The following is a 20,511-nucleotide window of genomic DNA, read 5'->3' on the forward strand; positions in this document are numbered from 1 at the left end:
AGTAAGAGGGAGCTCCCTCCCTCTCCGATCGGGGGGCTGCTGTGCCTTTGCAGCCCCCCGATGGGAGAAGGAGAGAGCCCCCAGACAGCCCCCCCAGAACCCCGTCCTTACCCTTCCCCGTCTGCGAAGTTCTGACCATAACTGAGCAGACGGGGAAGGTTCCCATGGCAACAGGACGCCTGATCAGGCGTCCTGCTGTCCATGGTGCTGAACAGATCTGTGCTGAAAGCATAGACCTGTTCAGTGTAAGTAAAATACAGTGCAGAAACCTATATAGGTTCTGTTCTGTATTTTACAGACATCAGACCCACTGGATCTTCAAGAACCAAGTGGGTCTGGGTCAAAAAAATCAAATAAAAAGTGAAAAAAGTTAAGATAAAAAAAAAAACATTTATCACTGAATAAAAATTAAAAAAATAAAATACACTACACATATTAGGTATCGCCGCGTCCGTAACGACCTGATCTATAAAATGGTCATGTTACTTTCCCCGCACAGTGAACGCCATAAAAATAAAAAAATAAAAACTATGAGAAAATTGAAATTTTGCCTACCTTACTTCCCAAAAAAGGTAATAAAAGTGATCAAAAAAGTCGCATGTACGCCAAAATAGTACCAATCAAACCGTCATCTCATCCCGCAAAAAATGAGACCCTACTCAAGATAATCGCCCAAAAACTGAAAAAACTATGGCTCTTAGACTATGGAAACACTAAAACATGATTTTTTTTGGTTTCAAAAATAAAATCATTGTGTAAAATGTACATAAATAAAAATAAAGTATACATATTAGGTATCGCCGCGTCCGTATCGACCGGCTCTATATAAATATCACATGACCTAACCCCTCAGGTGACCACCGTAAAAAAAAAAAAAAAAAACTGTGTAAAAAAAGCAATTTTTTGCCATCTTACGTCACAAAAAGTGTAATAGCAAGCGATCAAAAAGTCATATGCACCCCAAAATAGTGCCAATCAAACTGTCATCTCACCCCGCAAAAAATTAGACCCTACTCAAGATAATCACCCAAAAACTGAAAAAACTATGGCTCTTAGACTATGGAGACACTAAACAATTTTTTGGTTTTCAAAATGAAGTTATTGTATAAAACTTACATAAATAAAAAAAATTGTATACATATTAGGTATCGCCGCGTCCGTGACAACCTGCTCTATAAAATTACCACGTGATCTAACCTGTCAGATGAATGTTGTAAATAACAAAAAAAAAAAAACATGCCAAAAAAGCTATTTCTTGTTACCTTGCCGCACAAAAAGTGTAAGCAACCAAAAATCATATGTACCCTAAACTAGTACCAACAATACTGCCACCCTATTCCGTACTTTCTAAAATGGGGTCACTTTTTTTGGAGTTTCTACTCTAGGGGTGCATCAGGGGGGCTTCAAATGGGACATGGTGTCAAAAAACCAGTCCAGCAAAATCTGCCTTCCAAAAACCGTATGGCATTCCTTTTCTTCTGCACCCTGCCGTGTGCCCGTACAGTAGTTTAGGACCACATATGGGGTGTTTCTGTAAACTACAGAATCAGGGCCATAAATAATGAGTTTTGTTTGGCGGTTAACCCTTGCTTTGTTACAGGAAAAAAAATATTAAAATGGAAAATCTGCCAAAAAAGTGAAATTTTGAAATTGTATCTCTATTTTCCATTGAATCTTGTGCAACACCTAAAGGGTTAACAAAGTTTGTAAAATCAGTTTTGAATACCTTGAGGGGTGTAGTTTCTTAGATGGGGTCACTTTTATGGAGTTTCTACTCTAGGGGGGCATCAGGGGGGCTCCAAATGGGACATGGTGTCAAAAAACCAGTCCAGCAAAATCTGCCTTCCAAAAACCGTATGGCATTCCTTTCCTTCTGCGCCCTGCCGTGTGCCCGTACAGTAGTTTACGACCACATATGGGGTGTTTCTGTAAACTACAGAATCAGGGCCATAAATAATGAGTTTTGTTTGGCTGTTAACCCTTGCTTTGTTACTGGAAAAAAAATATTAAAATGGAAAATCTGCCAAAAAAGTGAAATTTTGAAATTATATCTCTATTTTCCATTGAATCTTGTGCAACACCTAAAGGGTTAACAAAGTTTGTAAAATCAGTTTTGAATACCTTGAGGGGTGTAGTTTCTTAGATGGGGTCACTTTTATGGAGTTTCTACTCTAGGGGTGCATCAGGGGGGCTTCAAATGGGACATGGTGTCAAAAAAACTGTCCAGCACAATCTGGCTTCCAAAAACCATACGGCGCACCTTTCACTCTACGCCCCGCTGTGTGGCCGTACAGTAGTTTATGGCCACATATGGGGTGTTAATGTAAACAGTAGAGTCAGGGCAATAAAGATACAGTCTTGTTTGGCTGTTAACCCTTGCTTTGTTAGTGGAAAAAATGGGTTAAAATGGAAAATTAGGCAAAAAAATGAAATTCTCAAATTTCATCCCCATTTGCCAATAACTCTTGTGCAACACCTAAAGGGTTAACGGAGTTTGTAAAATCAGTTTTGAATACCTTGAGGGGTGTAGTTTCTTAGATGGGGTCACTTTTATGGAGTTTCTACTCTAGGGGTGCATCAGGGGGCTTCAAATGGGACATGGTGTCAAAAAAACTGTCCAGCAAAATCTGGCTTCCAAAAACCATACGGCGCACCTTTCACTCTACGCCCCGCTGTGTGGCCGTACAGTAGTTTATGGCCACATATGGGGTGTTTCTGTAAACAGCAGAGTCAGGGCAATAAAGATACAGTCTTGTTTGGCTGTTAACCCTTGCTTTGTTAGTGGAAAAAATGGGTTAAAATGGAAAATTAGGCAAAAAAATGAAATTCTCAAATTTCATCCCCATTTGCCAATAACTCTTGTGCAACACCTAAAGGGTTAACGGAGTTTGTAAAATATGTTTTGAATACCTTGAGGGGTGTAGTTTATAGAATGGGGTCATTTTTGGGCGGTTTCTATTATGTAAGCCTCGCAAAGTGACTTCAGAGCTGTAGTGGTCCCTAAAAATTGGGTTTTTGTAAATTTCTGAAAAATTTCAAGATTTGCTTCTAAACTTCTAAGCCTTGTAACATCCCCAAAAAATAAAATATCATTCCCAAAATAATTCAAACATGAAGTAGACATATGGGGAATGTTAAGTCATCACAATTTTTTGGGGTATTACTATGTATTACAGAAGTAGAGAAACTGAAACTTTGAAATTTGCTAATTTTTCCAAATTTTTGGTAAATTAGGTATTTTATTATGCAAAAAAATTAATTTTTTTGACTTTTTTTTACTAGTATCATGAAGTACAATATGTGACGAAAAAACAATCTCAGAATGGCCTGGATAAGTCAAAGCGTTTTAAAGTTATCACCACTTAAAGTGACACTGGTCAGATTTGCAAAAAATGGCCTGGTCCTTAAGGTGAAAATGAGCCCGGTCCTTAAGGGGTTAAAAAATTCGCAATTTTCAAAATATCAATTTCTCTGCTTTTAAAACAGAAAGTGATACCTCATAAAATATTTATTACTTAACATTCCCCATATGTCTACTTTATGTTGGCATCATTTTGGAAATGTCATTTTATTTTTTTTAGGACGTTAGAAGGCTTAGATTAGTTTAGATGCAATTCTTCAAATTGCCAAAACCCACTTAAGGACCAGTTCAGGTCTGAAGTCACTTTGTGGGGCCTACATAGTGGATACCCCCATAAATGACCCCATTGTAGAAACTACACCCCTCAAGGTATTCAAAACCGATTTTACAAACTTTGTTAACCCTTTAGGCGTTCCACAAGAATTCAAGGAAAATGGAGATCAAATTTTTAAATTTCACTTTTTGGGCAGATTTTCCATTTTAATAAAAATAATTCTTTAACAGATTGATGGTTAACAGCCAAACAAAACTCAATATTTATTACCCAGATTCTGCGGTTTACAGAAACACCCCACATGTGGTCATAAACTGCTGTATGGGCACACGGCAGGGCGCAGAAGAAAAGGAACTCCACATGGTTTTTAGATGCCATGTCCCATTTGAAGCCCCCTGATGCACCCTTACAGTAGAAACTCCCAAGAAGTGACCCCATTTTGGAAACTAGGGGATAAGGTGCCAGTTTTATTAGTACTATTTTTGGGTACATATGATTTTTTTTTATCATTATAACACTTTTTATGGGGCAAGGTGACCAAAAAATTGGTTGTTTTAGCACAGTTTCTATTTATTTATTTTTACAGCATTCACCTGAGGGGTTCAGTCAAGTGACATTTTTATAGAGCAGATTGTTACGGACGTGGCGATACCTAATATGTATACTTTTTCTCATTTATTAAAGTTTTACACAATAGCATTTTTGAAACAAAAAAAAATGTTTTAATGTGTCCATGTTCTGAGAGCTATAGTTTTATTTTTTGAGAGATTTTCTTATGTAGGGGCTCGTTTTTTGCGGGATGAGGTGACTTATTGGTACCATTTTGTGGGACATACGCGTTTTTGATCACTTGGTGTTGCACCTTTTGTGATTGTAAGGTGACAAAAATTGCTTGTTTTGACATTTTTTTTTTTTTTACGGTGTTCACCTGAGGGGTTAGCTCATGTGATATTTTTAAAGAGCTGGTTTTTACGGACGCGGCAATACCTAGGGCCTCTTTCACACTTGCGTTGTCCGGATCCGGCGTGTACTCCACTTGCCGGAATTACACGCCGGATCCGTCTTCAAAATGCTTTCAGTGTTACTATGGCACCCAGGACGCTATTAAAGTCCTGGTTGCCATAGTAGGAGCGGTATACTTACAGTCCGCACGGCTCCCGGGGCGCTCCAGAGTGACGTCAGAGCGCCCCATGCGCATGGATGACGTGCCATGCGATCATGTCATCCATGCGCCTGGGGCGCCCTGACATCACTCTGAAGCACCCCGGGAGCCGCACGGATGGTAAGTATACTGCTCCCCCGCTCACCGCTTCACTTTACCATGGCTGCCAGGACTTTAGCGTCCAGGCAGCCATGGTTACCATTGAGAAAAAGCTAAACGTCGCATCCGGCAATGCGCCGAAACGACGTTTAGCTTAAGGCCGGATCCGGATCAATGCCTTTCAATCGGCATTCATTCCGGATCCGGCCTTGCGGCAAGTCTTCAGGATTTTTGGCCGGAGCAAAAAGCGCAGCATGCTGCGGTATTTTCTCCGGCCAAAAAACGTTCCGTTACAGAACTGAAGGCATTAGGATAAAACTGATCAGGATTCTTCCGGCATAGAGCCCAGACGACAGAACTCTATGCCGGAAGAAAAGAACGCAGGTGTAAAAGAGCCCTAATATGTATACTTTTTTTATTTGTTTCACTTTAACACTAGCATTTTTGAAACAAAAAAAAAAATGATGTTTTAGTGTCTCCATGTTCTAAGAGCTATATATTTTTTTTTTTTGAGAGATTTTCTTATGTAGGGGCTCATTTTTTGCGGGATGAGGTGACGGTTTTATTGGTATCATTTTGTGGGACATACGTGTTTTTGATCACTTAGTGTTGCACCTTTTGTGATGTAAGGTGACAAAAATTGCTTGTTTTGACAGTTTTTTTTTTACGGTGTTCACCCGAGGGGTTAGGTCATGTGATATTTTTATAGAGCTGGTTTTTATGGACGCGGCAATACCAAATATGTCTATTTTATTTAATTTTTTCTATTAACTTTTTTTTTATTCCTTACTTGGGGGCTTTTTTTTTTTTACATGTGAAATTTTTTATTTTATTTTTTCAACCCTTTTTTTCCCCCCATAAGGTTATACAAGACCTCTGGGGGACATTTACTTTACTTTCACTGTTGATTTCTCCTGTAATTGGGCCTGACATAGTAGCCCCAGTTACAGGAGAAATGCTGTGTTACCCAACATTAGTAAGTGCTGTCAAAAGCAGCATGGCATCCACAGACTATGCACAAGTGTGAACATTACCTGCCATTCTCAAAATGTAGGAAGCAGCCGATTGCTTTACACTGACAGCAACAGGATTTGCAGAGGAGTGGCATAAGTCAGTATTGCACCTGAGCCAGTGTAATCTTCTCTATGCTACTTCAGTCACATGCACACTACAGAATGTATTTTAATGTCCACCAAACAGATGGCAGTTTTTTTGAGGATGCATGGGGTTCACATTTTGATGACAAGTATAGGCCATTCTATTCCTTAGGCTACATTTACATGAATGTCTTGTTTCCACGTCTTTTTGCAGGTAGGATGCAGACCCATTCATTTCAATGGGTCTGCAAAAAAAAAAAAAAAAGTCTGTGGACAGCAAAATATACAGGTGTGAACGTAGCCTTATAGGTGTATTATGGCTTCATGAAATTGATACACCCTCAGGATCAGCCAAAGTGAGATCAGTAGAGGTCCAACTCTTGGATCCCCTATTTAGCAGCTTTTTGAAGGAGCTGCATGGTCTTCAATGTATGTGTAGTGTAATTAACCGCCATATCAATGAATGGAAGAGGATGCTGTAATGTCCCTATACCACTACAATGCAGTCAGCCCTTGCATTATCCCACAGCCCCTTCTGGGCTTGTTCACATGACCGTGTGAATGAAGCCTGTACTGTGGACAGCAATGCACCGACTATGGCCCAGCCGTATGGAGATTGTGGACCCATTCTGTGATCCTCAGTTCCAAAAGATAGAGCATGCTCTTTTTGCAATGCAGAGGCATGGAACCCCCAGAAAGCACTCATTGAGGTGAATGGGTCTGCATCTGATGCAGAATGCACACGGAACATTGCCATGTGTATTGCAGAACCACAATATGGCAATAGGCAGCACACGTGTGTACAAGCCCCAACAGGATCAACGAGAGGTGCAGTTAGCGGTTTCAGGTAGTGATAGCCAGTCACGCTAGTCCTTCAACATGAAATCACCATTCCAGGGGCAGCACAGCAAACCAAAACCTGAGCATTACCCATGTTCAATGGACGTATGAACAGGGATGACCTGCCTGTAGGGCATCACCTCTTGCACGATGCATTGACACTTGGCAGGACGGACCCAACAGGATGTTCACCCTGTCAGATCCGTCCTGCTGCTATTTCACCAGACCACTGCTCTGTCCCAATTGACTAATGGGGCAGAGCTCTGGCACAGTATGGCAGTTTGCGGTGAGGCTGTTGGACTAAGTCAGACATGCAGTACTTTTAGTCCGGCGGCCTTATGCGGTGCATAGCTCCACCCAGTGGGGACAGCTGTGGCACGGTGAAATAGCGGCAGGACGGATCCGACAGTGTGAACAGCCTGTCAGATCTGTCCTGCTGCTAGTGTGAAAGTAGCCTTATACAACCAGATTCAGTACTTGCCCCACATGTGGCCAGCATCACTTACACAGCATTAATATAGCACAAACCAGGTACGGAGTAAATATACTATTTATTAAACATCTATATCCATGTGCAATGTGGCAACTTTACAATTAAGCCAAACACGATAGATTGTTGGGGTTCAGGGTCTAGCACAAGTGCACTTTATGCAATAAATACATTTAAAAACAAAAAAGTATAGGCTTTAATTTAGTAAACTCTACATCGGCAATGTACAATAAAGGCGCATATGCTAATTTAACATAATTGGCTGATTTTATACAGCGCTTATTTTTTAGTCCATAAGTAAATTATTAAATGATAAAGAACATCAAACACCACCACTTCTCTAGAACTGCTAAATAAATGTTGAACACAAAAATGTAAAGACCCCATTGCTTTACAACCCACCCCAACAGTCTAAACTCTAGGAGGAAAAAGCCCACAGCTTTCCTTCCAGAGAAGGCGACTAATGTCGCTTTGCTTATCAAAAAAAATCTGTATTTCTGATCAGTCGTGAGCATTGAGACAAGATTCAATATATTTTTTCCAAAGAAAAGCACAATGAGCGCCGTGATTCGCCAATTCAGCAACAGCAAGTACAGCATTCAAAAAGATCTTCCCCAGGGATCAAATAAGATCAGCCACATTCATTGGCATCTCCTCCACTGTAGTATTGTAGAAAGTCTCAATATCACGAAGAATTCGCTTATCCTCCTCTGTAACAAAGTTTATGGCCACCCCTTTTCTACCGAACCGACCTCCGCGACCAATCCTATGAAGGAAAACAAATGTTAGAAGTGGACCAAAGTTTACATGTGTGCAAACATTTAATGAACGTTCACCATCAGTGTCCATTTAATCTCTCCATGCATGTGCATGGCTCATTAGTGGTAGAGTCCCCTTTACATGGTCAGATAGCATTCCTTTGCCAGTGACCTACCTAGTCATCCATGACAAGAGCACTGCATTTACATGTGGTAATCCCCCTCCACAGCATGGGAAACAATGGGTACTACCATCATTTATCCCATACAAATGAGTTTGCCAGCAGCAGAGTGCTGTTTAGACACCATAATCCGCTGCTGGCAAATGGTTTAAGTGTCCACTCCAGCCATCCCATCAGCACCTTTACACAGGCAGACCACCAATGAGCATAAAAGGCCCTTTAAAGCATGTGCATGATAGGATGATCTTGTCCCCTGAAAGACCATTTTCATTTAAGCAGTGATTGGAAAACGAAATGTTTTCTACAATAAGCAGGCACTGGAATACTTTATACCCAATAGGGAATTTTGCTTCTATAAACCCCAGTTTCATTGGAGACTAATTCATATACCCCACACAATATGGAGGCATCTGCAAGGCAGTCATGAGCCACTTACAGCCAGTGGCATGCTCAGGAAGTTCAGATGTTACCATTTCCCCTTCAGGTACACAGCACTTCTGATTTAAGGGTACTTTCACACTTGCATTGCGAGGATCTGGCTGACTAAGGGTACTTTCACACTTGCGTTTTTCTTTTCCTGCATAGAGTTCCGAACTGATCAGGCATATCCCCATGCATTCTGAATAGAGTAATCTGTTCAGTTTGCATCAGGATGTCTTCAGTTCAATCATATTGCCTGATCAGGCAAAAGATAAAACTGTAGCATGCTGCGGTTTTATCTCTGGCGAAAACTGAAGACATGCCTGAATGCTGGATACGGAATTTTCCCCCATAGGAATGTATTAGTGCCGGATCTGGCATTCAAAATACCGGATCAGTCCTTCCGGCCTGCTCAGACCAGTAAAAAAATGGAAAAAAAAAATTAAAATTGTACAAGACGGATCCGTCTGTCCGCATGACAAGCAGAGAGATGGATTCATCCTTGCAATGCAGTTGTGAGACTAATCCGGAGGGCAGTTCCGACGATGGAACTGCCCGCCGGATCACACTGCCACAAGTGTGAAAGTACCCTAACACATTGAAATTCCAGATCAGTCTCAAGAATAATGAATCCAGTATTTTTCTGCATTTTTAAAGGTCTGTGCATGTGCAGAATGGGAAACCGGATCCAGGATTAATACTTTTTTGAACGGGAATTAATGCTGGATCTGGCATTCTGGCAAGTGTTCAGCTGTATTTTCTATGGCCAAATACCATAAAGGGACTGAACTGATGCATCCTGAATGGAATGCTTTCCATTCAGAATGCATTAGGATAAAACTGAAGCGGTTTCCGGTATTGAGCCCCTGTGATTGAACTCCATACTGGAAAACAATGCTAGTGTGAAAGTACACTTACACAGCTTTGAATATACAGCTATTGCCAGAAACTAACAGCTTATGACCTTATTTGGGGCAGTATGAAATACTGACCCGTCAATATGTCAGTGTTCCCCACAAGTTCTGGAGCATCTTAGAACTGTAGCCTGCCCCCCCTTAGTCTTGTCTGTACACACTCCAATCAGTACCAAGTAACTGTAGGTATATTATGTGTATACAGAACTCGGGGCTAACTGTAGTCCGCATGTGAGTGCAACCAGCATAGGGTGGAGTTCTGTACACATCTTGATTTGGGTTGGTAACTTACTCCAAAACACCCCTGCCATGATATGGCAGCTGGGACCTTAGTCAATGGTGCTCATGCTTTAAACCCTTGCCATACACTAATATGCATACAGATGTTTGAGGCGTTCTCCACATTGCAAAATCCCTTGCCCAGGCAAAACCAGCACATGAAACATTCCTATGGACAAGTGTCCATGTACTTGAAGACTCCCAGTAACATTGCTGGGAATTTCTGAAGCCAGACTGCAAGATTCCATATGTGGAACCAGACAAGAACTGGTAGTGCTCTGGTAGTCTAAGGGACTGCTCTGTGGTTGACACTACAAGTTGTCATGTCCCCAAGAAGTATAGGTTTATAAGTGCATGACCACCTTTGCAGAAAGTCTTACACTCAGCTACTCTTTTATAACAAGCGGCACACCTCCTTTCAAAGCTGGTAACATGTCCAGAAGTGACGAGGATAGGGAAGTTTTTATAAAACAGGCGCAGACTGCCCGATGCTGCACCTAGTTTATGACTTTGCGTACACATCATAAATCAGGCGCAGCATCCTTGGTTATCAGCCTTTTGTACGTCACAGGGTCAGGTCCCAAGTGTACGCTGTAAAGTTTACCAAAGGTGATGATTCCTGATGGCCACTCTACATGCATCAGCTGCTCTCCAGCAAGTCAATAAAATAGTTGTCAGGAATGTGCGACTATATGCTGCTTTACCAAGAGGCCTACCAGCAGTTATTCATAAACCATCCCTTTAATGCAGTGTATTCTAAGCACTGAAACAAAAAGCTATTAACCCCTAGTGACCACCAATACTCTTTACTGACAGAGGGTTTTAGCTAAACAGCTGGCTTTAATCAATTAAATCTACCCAAAATGGTGCATTAAAAATTAGAACTTGTCCTGCACCCAAAAAATTAAATAAAGTGTGGTCACTAAGGGGTTAAGAATAAAAACACCATTCTGAGAACCAGAGGGTGCAAGTGACCATACTGCAGCAGGTCATGAATTAAAGGTGCAGCCAGTTAGCTGTCACAAGTTGTCCTGCTGCTACAGGCTACCACTGCATATTACAGCACCAGAAAGATATTTAAAGAACCCAGCAGCTAATATAGCCACTTGATATTCATTGCAAGCTAAATCAGTTTCATCTAGAGCAGACATAACAGCAAAGGCCAAGGCATTAATACCAAGAACTCTCATTTCCAACTGTTGCTATTACACAACAGAATACAGATATTAAAAAGCATTACCTTTGCAAGCATTAGTCCATGCTCCACTGGTCATCCTCACATCACGACCAGATGTGCAGTTTCTCTGTTTGAGAACGCACACCACTTCCACAGGCCATTCTCAGCAGTGTCCTGGAGCAACTGTAGTCTGCTCCTCAACTATTTGAACATAAAGGTTCATAAGAATTTTGCCTGAGGAGTTAGCGAAATTTCATTTTTTAAATAAAATTGTTTGAGACCAAGCGTCCCCATCTGCTGTGAGGGTCAAGACAAACAGGGATAGTAGGAAGCAATTTATTGTTTGCAGGGGGAACGACAGAACAGCACTTAACAGCTGTACTGTAACTTATCCTGCAGAGCAAGTGCTTCCCCGAGCCGTAGTCCTCCCCACAGATGGCATTTAATGCTTTGGCACAGACCTTGCTGCATTTGTTTCCCAGCTACAAGAACTGCATTAACACAATAAGCAACCAGCTATACAGCTGCATGCCACGCAAATAGAAGTTAGTTTTATCTTTAACAGACCTGTGGATGTAGTTCTCACGGTTGGTAGGTCATAATTGATTACTAGGGAAACCTGCTGAACATCTATCCCACGTGCCTATAAAACAAGGATGAATGTTAGGAAGTTCAGGGGCATAGCCAAATGTATCCAATAAAAAAAAAAAAAGTTACTGCGAGTTACTGAATGTAGTTGTCAGCCACATAATAGTGGTGAACTACAACGGTGTAGTCCACTGTGGAATATGGCTCTTGCTGTTCCAAAGAGCATTACTGCTAGGTACAAGTCACCTTTGCAGAAGTAAGAAGTCTTTGGTTACGGGAGGGGGGGGGGGGGGGGGGGGGTCACCACTTACCAGCAAGTCTGTGGTTATTAACACACGACTAGATCCAGATCTGAACTCTCTCATAATGACGACTCGTTCCTTCTGGTCCATATCACCATGCTGTCGAGATGAGGAGTTAGTTACAAGTGAAAAGCCATTATTACACTACAACTGTATGAGACCAAGCGTCCCTGCCAGCCACAGAGAACAGTCAGGGATAGTAGGAAACATGTTACTATCAGCAGGGGGAACGACAACACAGCACCAAACTGCTATATTGTAACTTATCCTGCTAGTGTGATTTATTCTACCACTTACCAGAGCAGATACGGTAAAGTCTCTTGCATGCATTTTCTCAGTAAGCCAGTCAACCTTTCTCCTGGTATTCAGAAAAATAACAGCTTGAGTAATGGTCAAAGTCTCATACAGATCACATAGGGCAGGCATGTCCAAACTGCGGCCCTCCAGCTGTTGCAAAACTACAACTCCCAGCATGCCTGGATAGCTTACAGCTATTAGGGCATGCTGGGAGTTGTAGTTTTGCAACAGATGGAGGGCCGCAGTTTGGACATGCCTGACATAGGGTATCCAACTTCCACTCCTAAAAAATAAAATAAGCATTTAAAATGTTAGTTTAGACCCAACTTAAGGGTACTTTCACACTTGCGGCAGGATGGATCCGACGGGCTGTTCACCATGTCTGATCCATCCTGCGGACCGCCGCTCCGCCCCCATTGACTATAATGGGGACGGGGGCGGAGCTCCGGCACAGCACGGAGAAAGGCCGCCGGACTAAAATTACTGCATGTCAGGCTTTTTAGTCCGGCAGCTTTCTCAGTGCACCGCCGGAGCTCCGCCCCAGTCCCCATTATAGTCAATGGGGACGGAGCGGCAGTCCGTGGGCACGGCGAAATAGCTGCAGGACGGATCCGACATGGTGAACAGCCTGTCGGATCCGTCCTGCCGCAAGTGTGAAACTAGCCTAAGATGTCTGAACACTGACGAGCATGCTGCTGCGTGAGCCTACCTCTCGTTCAACATTAATGTAGAACTGCTTAATACCCTCCAAAGTCAATTCCTCCTTTTTGACAAGGATACGAATTGGATCCCTCAAACTTTGTCACTTCCAACACATCAGTTGGCATTGTGGCAGAAAGCAGGACAACCTAAAATGTGAGAACATCTCAGGGTAAGAGGTAGGTACACATGGTGCAAAGCAGAACATAACTGGACACTACTTGGCTGCAGATATGTAACTGGTATTTTTACAAGATTTGAACCATTTTAGAATAGTCAGACTTTTCCAGACTGGGTCCCATTATGGTTTTTCCCAGTTAACGCATCTGAGAAACTGCCCTTAAAAGGGAGCAGAACATAGCAGCTTTCTTCCAGACACAGAATATTGCATCTCCTACAATTAGGCTGAGCTGCAATACCAGATAACCCATGCACAGGTGCTGTTTTTGGAAGAACTTGGTCCATATTTGTAGTTGTGGACAACCCCGTTAATTCACTTTGTTCAGACATCTACCTGTATAACAAGAACCCTCTTCAAGTGCTACCATAGCTGTTCAAATAAGCATTGTGCTCCCCTCAAAAAGTGAAGAGCATACACCGATATACAAGCAAATTCTCAATTCCCCACAAACCTCTGCATTGTGCCACCATTACCTAAATGTTTGTGCTCAGCTTTTGAAAGATCTCATATTTGATCCTTAAAACCACAGCTCAACATCTCATCAGCTTCATCCAACACAAACATTTTTATCCATTTGGGGGCTGGAAGCAAGCAGTAGTCTAGTTAGTGATCCCCTGAATTGTCAGTTTACATGACAAACATTGTAAAGGCTACTTACACAGATAGCGTCTATTCAACATGTCAAATACACGGCCAGGAGTTCCCACAACAATGTGAGGCGCTTCTGCCTGCAGTTTCTGCATTTCATTGCGAACATTTGTGCCTCCAATGCAAGCGTGACATGTTGCACCCATGTAGTCACCCAGGGCCAAAATTACCTTTTGAATCTAAGAATAAATAAAACTAGTAAGTTTATGAAAGACAAAAACCATAAGTTTACAGGCAGATAAATTACATACAATTATCTATTTAGAGAGCAAATGCATATTTCCAGGTAACAGTATAATGGCTGAAGCTTCCAGCCGGCACATGTCACCAGAGGGCAGCAAAGACTACAGTCCTCATGCAGATACACAGAACAGCCTAGTCAAGATGAAAGGCTATGGATGCCTTTGGGGGTAATGGTTCAGTTCTTCTCTGTACAGATAGCAGTCTATTTGCAGAGCAGCAGGATTTCCACCTACAAGGCGTTCTGTCAAATAGAAGCCCCGACCACCCATGTGTAGCTCTAATGACTGAACTCCTGACAGCACAAACCCAAAAGCTAGATGCATGCCAGGTTGCTTTCATTAGCAGTCAGGAGTTCAGAGATTAGGGCACCATGCAAATACAGACCAACATCTGTACAGAGAAAGGGCTGAACATTTTAAATGAGCAATGTAAGGAATTGTAACCCACAGTGAGTAGAATGCACAAAGGTTTCCTCAGCCTTTAAAGACATTAGGCTTAACTTCACCCCAGTTTACAAAGCCATTCTGGCAAAGGACCATATCCTAGCCAGAACTGACACTTGAAGCTCCTTGAGTATTTGCAGCTTCAGGGGCTTTTATCAATCACAGCAAGTTACTCTAGTATAAAAGCCTGCTTGGCTGAAGACCACAGCTAGTGCCATGTAGAGCCACTAGAACAGTTCTCTCCTGGCTTCCCTGGTCACATACCTATGGAATGGTTTATAATTTGGTTCCATACCCCTGAACAGGACATGCAAGTTTAGGATTCATTGATGCAAGTGATAGAGGTGACTGGCTGCAGCAGTCACATGCCATATCCAGTCAGTTTGTAGACAGTGGCAGGAGGACTGGACCAGGGCTTGTCCAATACTTTAAAGGGTTTCTGTCACCAGATTTAACCCTATTAAACTGACATTAGCGATGTGCTAGTGTCAGCTAAACCTAACTAGCCTATTCCTACTTTTATCTATGCCCCCATTACTCAAACTATAACTTTGCCCCTGCTCCTAGAGACTCTGTTCTCATCACCTCTGGCCACTCTTTGCTACACTAGATTGACATGGCCCAGCAGCATTTGTCTCCTGCCTCTGGCCCTGTCTGCCATGTAAATCTCACGCCTGCGCCACCCAGTTCAGTATTCAGCGCAGGCACAGTGAGTGAAGTGTGCTCGCTGGCTTACTCACTGCGCCGAATACTGAACAGCATGAGATTTCCCCAGCACACAGGGCCAGCAGTTGGAGGTGAAGGCTGCCAGGCCCTGTCAATCTAATGTAGCAGGGCGTGGCCAGAGGTGGGAGAACAAAGCCTCTAGGAGCAGGGGCAACACCCACCTGCACCTAGAGGCTAATTAGCATATTCTAAAAGCTATGTTTCTGGATTAACCGGGGCATAGATAAAAGTAGGCATAGACTAGTTAGGTTCAGCCGACCTTAGCACGTCGCTAATGTCAGCCAGTTCAATAGGGGTAATTCTGGTGACAGAAACCCTCATCTCAACCCACCCATTTAAAGGGGGGGGGGGTTGAAATAAAACCAAAAATACAACTTTATTAGTACTCATTGAATGTTGCACTCCTGGAAGTGTACCAGGCATATAAGGACCAGGAGAGCAGTGCTGGCCCACTAAGCAACATTTAATATGTACCAATGAAAATATGTTTACTGTAATCAAGGAAGGAGACCTGAAATATTGGATAACCCCTTTAAGCACTTTAATAACCATCCCCTGCTCACAGCACATTCATAAAGTCTCTGCAGCTGCAAAAACACCTGCCTTATAGGGACTGCAACCCTCAAACGCCCCCATCCCAAACAGCTGGTGTACACTAGCTGTAAGACCACTACTGTATGTAGCATACCCTAATGTGAGGCTTCACAAACATGACACATTAGTGCCAGAGGATGAATGAGCCCATCAAAGGAACCCCTTTCATCTGTGTAATCAGTACATATGGTCATTACTTTACACTGCATGTAACCATAATAGGGGAAACGCTAGAGACTCAGTACAGCTATTCACCTGCTAACATACATTTAACTCACTAAGGAGAACCTGCCACCATGGAATGCAGTACAATCTGCTGGCAGCAGGTTATAGAGCAGGAGAAGCAGAGCAGAATATACATTCATGGGGAAAGTGTCAGCAAAACTCAGTTTATACATCTGCTCTGACTTAGTTGTCCACGTGGCTGTCTTACCAGCGATTTTGTGTACACAATGCTACCAATAAGATGGTCCTGTGGACAACTGTACTAAGTAAGTTTGGAATTTTGCTCATTCTCCCCACACAGAACTACTTACCTGCTCAGCTTCTCCTGCTCTACAGAATACTGCCTACAGCTTCCAGTGCATTTCATGGTGGCAGGTTCTCCAACTGTACATCCATACCACTAACGTAGGAGAGCGGAAGATCCAAGCCCCTAATCACATGTGACACTAGAACAAGCATTTCACAAGTGACATGCAAAGCACCAGAAGACTAAGACGACCATGTTCACATTTTGAACACTGCAGTTTCCATATTACACAACTGCATAGCAAGTCTTGGAGCGCATTACAGCAATGTTAAGCCATATTAGAAGTATACTAGTCTAATCAAACTCAAGCCGTTGGATTAAGTGGTGAGGCATTTATGACAGTGTGGCTAGTGAAGCCATCTGCACTCACAGTTGTGGAATCTGAAAGGCGTGCAGAACAGTTGCAAGCTACCCTGTCAATACCTGTTGAGCCAGTTCTCTTGTGGGAGCCAATACTAGAGCTTGGGTCTCCTTGAGCTCAATCTCCAGTTGCTGCAGGATGGAAATGGCAAATGTGGCTGTCTTGCCAGTACCTGACTGAGCTTGGGCAATCACATCATACCCTAAAAAGAGTAGGGAGACATTTAATGTTCCCAAATATTACCTGCTTGTGTTACCCAAGACAATTTTAACAAGTGATCAGAAAGTTTATGTTCTCTCCATTTCAGGTCAGTCCCGAAAGATGGTTACCATCATTTCACTTGTCTAGGATCATACAGGGAATCTGGGAATGACTCATTTCCCATGTCTACAAGCTCTACAGACAGAACCATACAAACCTTTAATGCAGGGAATGATTGCCCTTTGCTGAATAGCAGAAGGTTTCTCAAAGCCATAAGCATAGATTCCTCTCAGGAGAGATTCTTTTAGGTTCATATCGTCAACAATTTCATTCCAGTTGCTCTGTAGGAAGAGAGACTCATTTATCCTTCAGTCATCACCCATCTTAGGATGGGAAATAGGTATTTTACCAACCTCAATGACACCATCGGGGTCCATTCCTTCAGGGCCGCCATGGTCTCTAAGGGAAAACATGTTACATGAAGTGAATAAGACCTCAATATTGACTGCCATCCCCTACCATCAACTGACTAAAGACTGGTACTACACAACCATGTGCCACCAGATGCCCAGCACTAGAGTGCCAGGAGACTGACAAATATTTATGAAGTTTAAGTAAAAACAAGTTTGGTCTTTTTTTTGGAAGTTTCAGCTTCCAAGATGAGCAAAAATGCATCAATGTTAAAGAGGACCTTTCACTACGGTACAAACTAAAAACTAACTAGATCAGTGGGCAGAGCGGCGCCCAGGGGTCCCCCTGCACTTACTAGTATGCCTGGGCGCCGCTCCGTTCGCCCGGTATAGGCTCCGGTGTCTGCGCTCCCTCTGACTGATTTTTTTGTAGGAGGCGTGTCCCTTGCTGCACTGCTGGCCAATCACAGCGCACAGCTCATAGCCTGTTACAGCAGGAAGTCAGCTACCGATCACTGCCAGGCGCCCACGGATCACATGGGCACAGACTCAGACCATGGAATTAGAGACATAACATTGTCACTAAAATGATTCCTTTCTCTCTGCGGTCTATCACCAATGCTTACTGGATATACACAGATGTGCTCTTAGCATTGAGGGGCTGGCCTAACCTCTCAGAGCACTGCTACACTGCCCCCCTCCCTGTGAGACTGAGCCCCAAAGTTACTGCTCTATTGCCTGGCCCCAAAGTCTTGACTGAAAGTTTCAGAGTACACCCCCCCACTCAGATTTCACCGACACCTGGCCCTGTCCATCTCAAAGGGTGTGGGGGGGATAAAAATAAAGGACTGGAGTCCATGATACAGTGGCTACCGCCTGGAAAACGTGGCCACCATGGAACCAAATGGCTGAACATAATAGAAATGTCAGATGCAAACAGCCATATGGTAACTTTACATAGGGCTGTTTACCAGGCAATTATTGGGACTGGACAGCATTTACTTACAGCAGTCATCTCATAAGGCTTATTTCTGGCCAGCAGATCCAGGGTTACTCTGGATGGCCTGTGGGTCAGGATTTTGCGTGGCAGCTGAAAGATCCTCTCACCTGATAAGAGTTCATTATCCATGGGGGGGAAAGATCACGTCACATTCTACAGGGCAGTTACCAGAAGGAGTGTTTCTACAAACATCCCCAATAATTCCCAGTGACCTGCGCAAGGACCTCAAAAATGGGGGTCATCTCATCTAAGGGTACCTCCACACTAGCGTTGTTACAATCTGGCAGGCAGTTCTGTTTCCGGATCCGTTATTCGTTGAAATACTGATCACTCTTTCCAGTATCAAACGGAATAACAGATCTGTTTTTTTTTTTAAAGCTCGAAAGAACTGCACATGCTCAGACTGTAAAACTGGATCCAGCATTAATACATTTCAATGGAAGTTAATGCTGGATCCAGCAAGTGTGGTAGTGTTCTGGAAAATATACTGCAGCAATTTGTCAGGTCAAATACCGTACAAGGGATGGAACTGAAGACATCCTGATGCATATAGAATGGATTGCTTTCCACTCAATGCATTGGGAGAAAACTAAAGCTCCCCCCCCCCCCCAATGCTGTTCCAGTAGTGCACGGGTGCTACAAAAAGCAGTCCAGCAAGGTATAGCAGAGCTCAGTACACTACAGCTCATGCACTGCAATGTTATCTAGCCGGCCCACTGCTGCTCCCTGTCCACCTGGTGGGCACTTTATGTACAATTAGGGTACTTAGGGGAACCCTGATCAGTTTTATCCTAATGCATTCTGAAGGGAGAGCAATCCATTCAGAATGGATTCAGTAACTGTTCAGTCCAGAGATAATACTGCAGCATGCTAGTTCAGTGTCTGCATGGAACCAGACTGCCTGGCAGGGCATCTGTGTGGCACATGGCACAGCCCTACCCTGTACCTAAAGGAATGGCACAAGTGATCAGTAAGTTTATGTTCTCTCCATTTCAGGTCAGTCCCGAAAGATGGTTACCATCATTTCACTTGTCATGCCGCCTAGTGACAGGCCCAGCTAACGCCAGCTGTGTACGAGGAGCCTGCGTTTTACTCCCCAGCCCCCCTGTAAGCACAGCACGGGCGCCCCCTTTCCCTCACTGCCCCGCTCCCCTCCACCGTCAGCTCAGCCTCGACCCCTCCCCCGGCCTCCGGTTTCAGTTCGGGCGGCAACCAAGGCCAAAATCTCAACTACTGACGTGCCCCAAGCGCAGGGTCTGCCCCGAGTACCGGATTCCGACACAAAACCCGAGGCTGAAGTAAAAGCAGCTACATAAGCCCTGTAGTGTGTACGGGGCGAGCGCGGGGCCTACACAAGCCTAGGTGACCGGGCAGACGGCCAGCGAAAAGCAGCAGGCACGTAGCCCCAGTAACTACAGGGACTACGTAGGAGCGGGCATGAGTGCCAACAGGGGTGTAAATTACCTTGAATAATCCGCAGAGCAACCAGACATGATCCGCACCACGTTGCAGAGCTCAACTGAAAAGGACTTGCTGTCGCTGAGGGGGGGGGGGGGCTCCCGCTATTTATATACCCGGAACTACATTTCTGAACGGCGCAGGAATACCGCGACTGTGATTGAAAGTCTGTAGCGCATTTAAACTGAATATCCTTGCTTGTTGCTACTGTATACCGAATATCTTGACCCAAAAACTATTTCCCCGTGTGTTTCTTGCTAAAGAACGTATTCCTTAAGGGGAAATGGAACTTTTTTTTTCTCCCTACACTTTTTTTCCGTACCGCGGAAAGATATTGCAACAAATGGTGAGTAGGTTATAGATCGGTGAGACGCACGGGGTTTCTCTCCCCGGCTCCTGCAGAAGCTCCGCCTTCCTTGCGGCCGGTGACGTCACTCACAGGGCTGGTCAGGAGAGTTCTAGTGGGAGAATGTGACCCTCGGAAATGACTGTCCTTCTTAACCCCTCAAAGACCAGGGCCATTTTAGTTTTTCCACATTGCAAGAGCCATAACTTTATATTGTCTGTTCATATGAGGGCTTTTTCTTTTTTTTGCGTGAGAAGTATGTATTTTTAGTTTTCATCGCACCATTTTAACCCCTTTGTGCCCAGCCTGTCTTGGGCCTTAAAGGGAACCTGTCACCCAAAAATCGCCTATTAAGCTGTTTACAGTACCTTATAGTGCTGTATAGTCGTTTCCTGATGCACTTTTTGTTAGTTTTGCAGCATGTATGCT

At 43.5% G+C, this 20,511-nt stretch overlaps 4 non-coding genes and 1 pseudogene across 4 annotated transcripts; all 5 read right to left on the minus strand.

The window, feature by feature from the left end:
* Positions 1-7,365: 7,365 nt before the first annotated feature.
* LOC122933705 lies at positions 7,366-19,854 on the minus strand (annotated as a pseudogene).
* LOC122937035 lies at positions 11,324-11,452 on the minus strand. Its single transcript, XR_006389457.1, has one exon. It is a non-coding gene; the product is annotated as a small nucleolar RNA SNORA63 (small nucleolar RNA).
* On the minus strand, positions 12,094-12,217 carry LOC122937032. Its single transcript, XR_006389455.1, has one exon. It is a non-coding gene; the product is annotated as a small nucleolar RNA SNORA63 (small nucleolar RNA).
* Positions 16,940-17,009, minus strand: LOC122937062. The gene has a single exon (XR_006389483.1). It is a non-coding gene; the product is annotated as a small nucleolar RNA SNORD2 (small nucleolar RNA).
* Positions 19,240-19,309, minus strand: LOC122937061. Its single transcript, XR_006389482.1, has one exon. It is a non-coding gene; the product is annotated as a small nucleolar RNA SNORD2 (small nucleolar RNA).
* Positions 19,855-20,511: the final 657 nt, after the last annotated feature.

Source organism: Bufo gargarizans, chromosome 4, assembly GCF_014858855.1.
Source record: "Bufo gargarizans isolate SCDJY-AF-19 chromosome 4, ASM1485885v1, whole genome shotgun sequence".
NCBI lineage: Eukaryota > Metazoa > Chordata > Amphibia > Anura > Bufonidae > Bufo > Bufo gargarizans.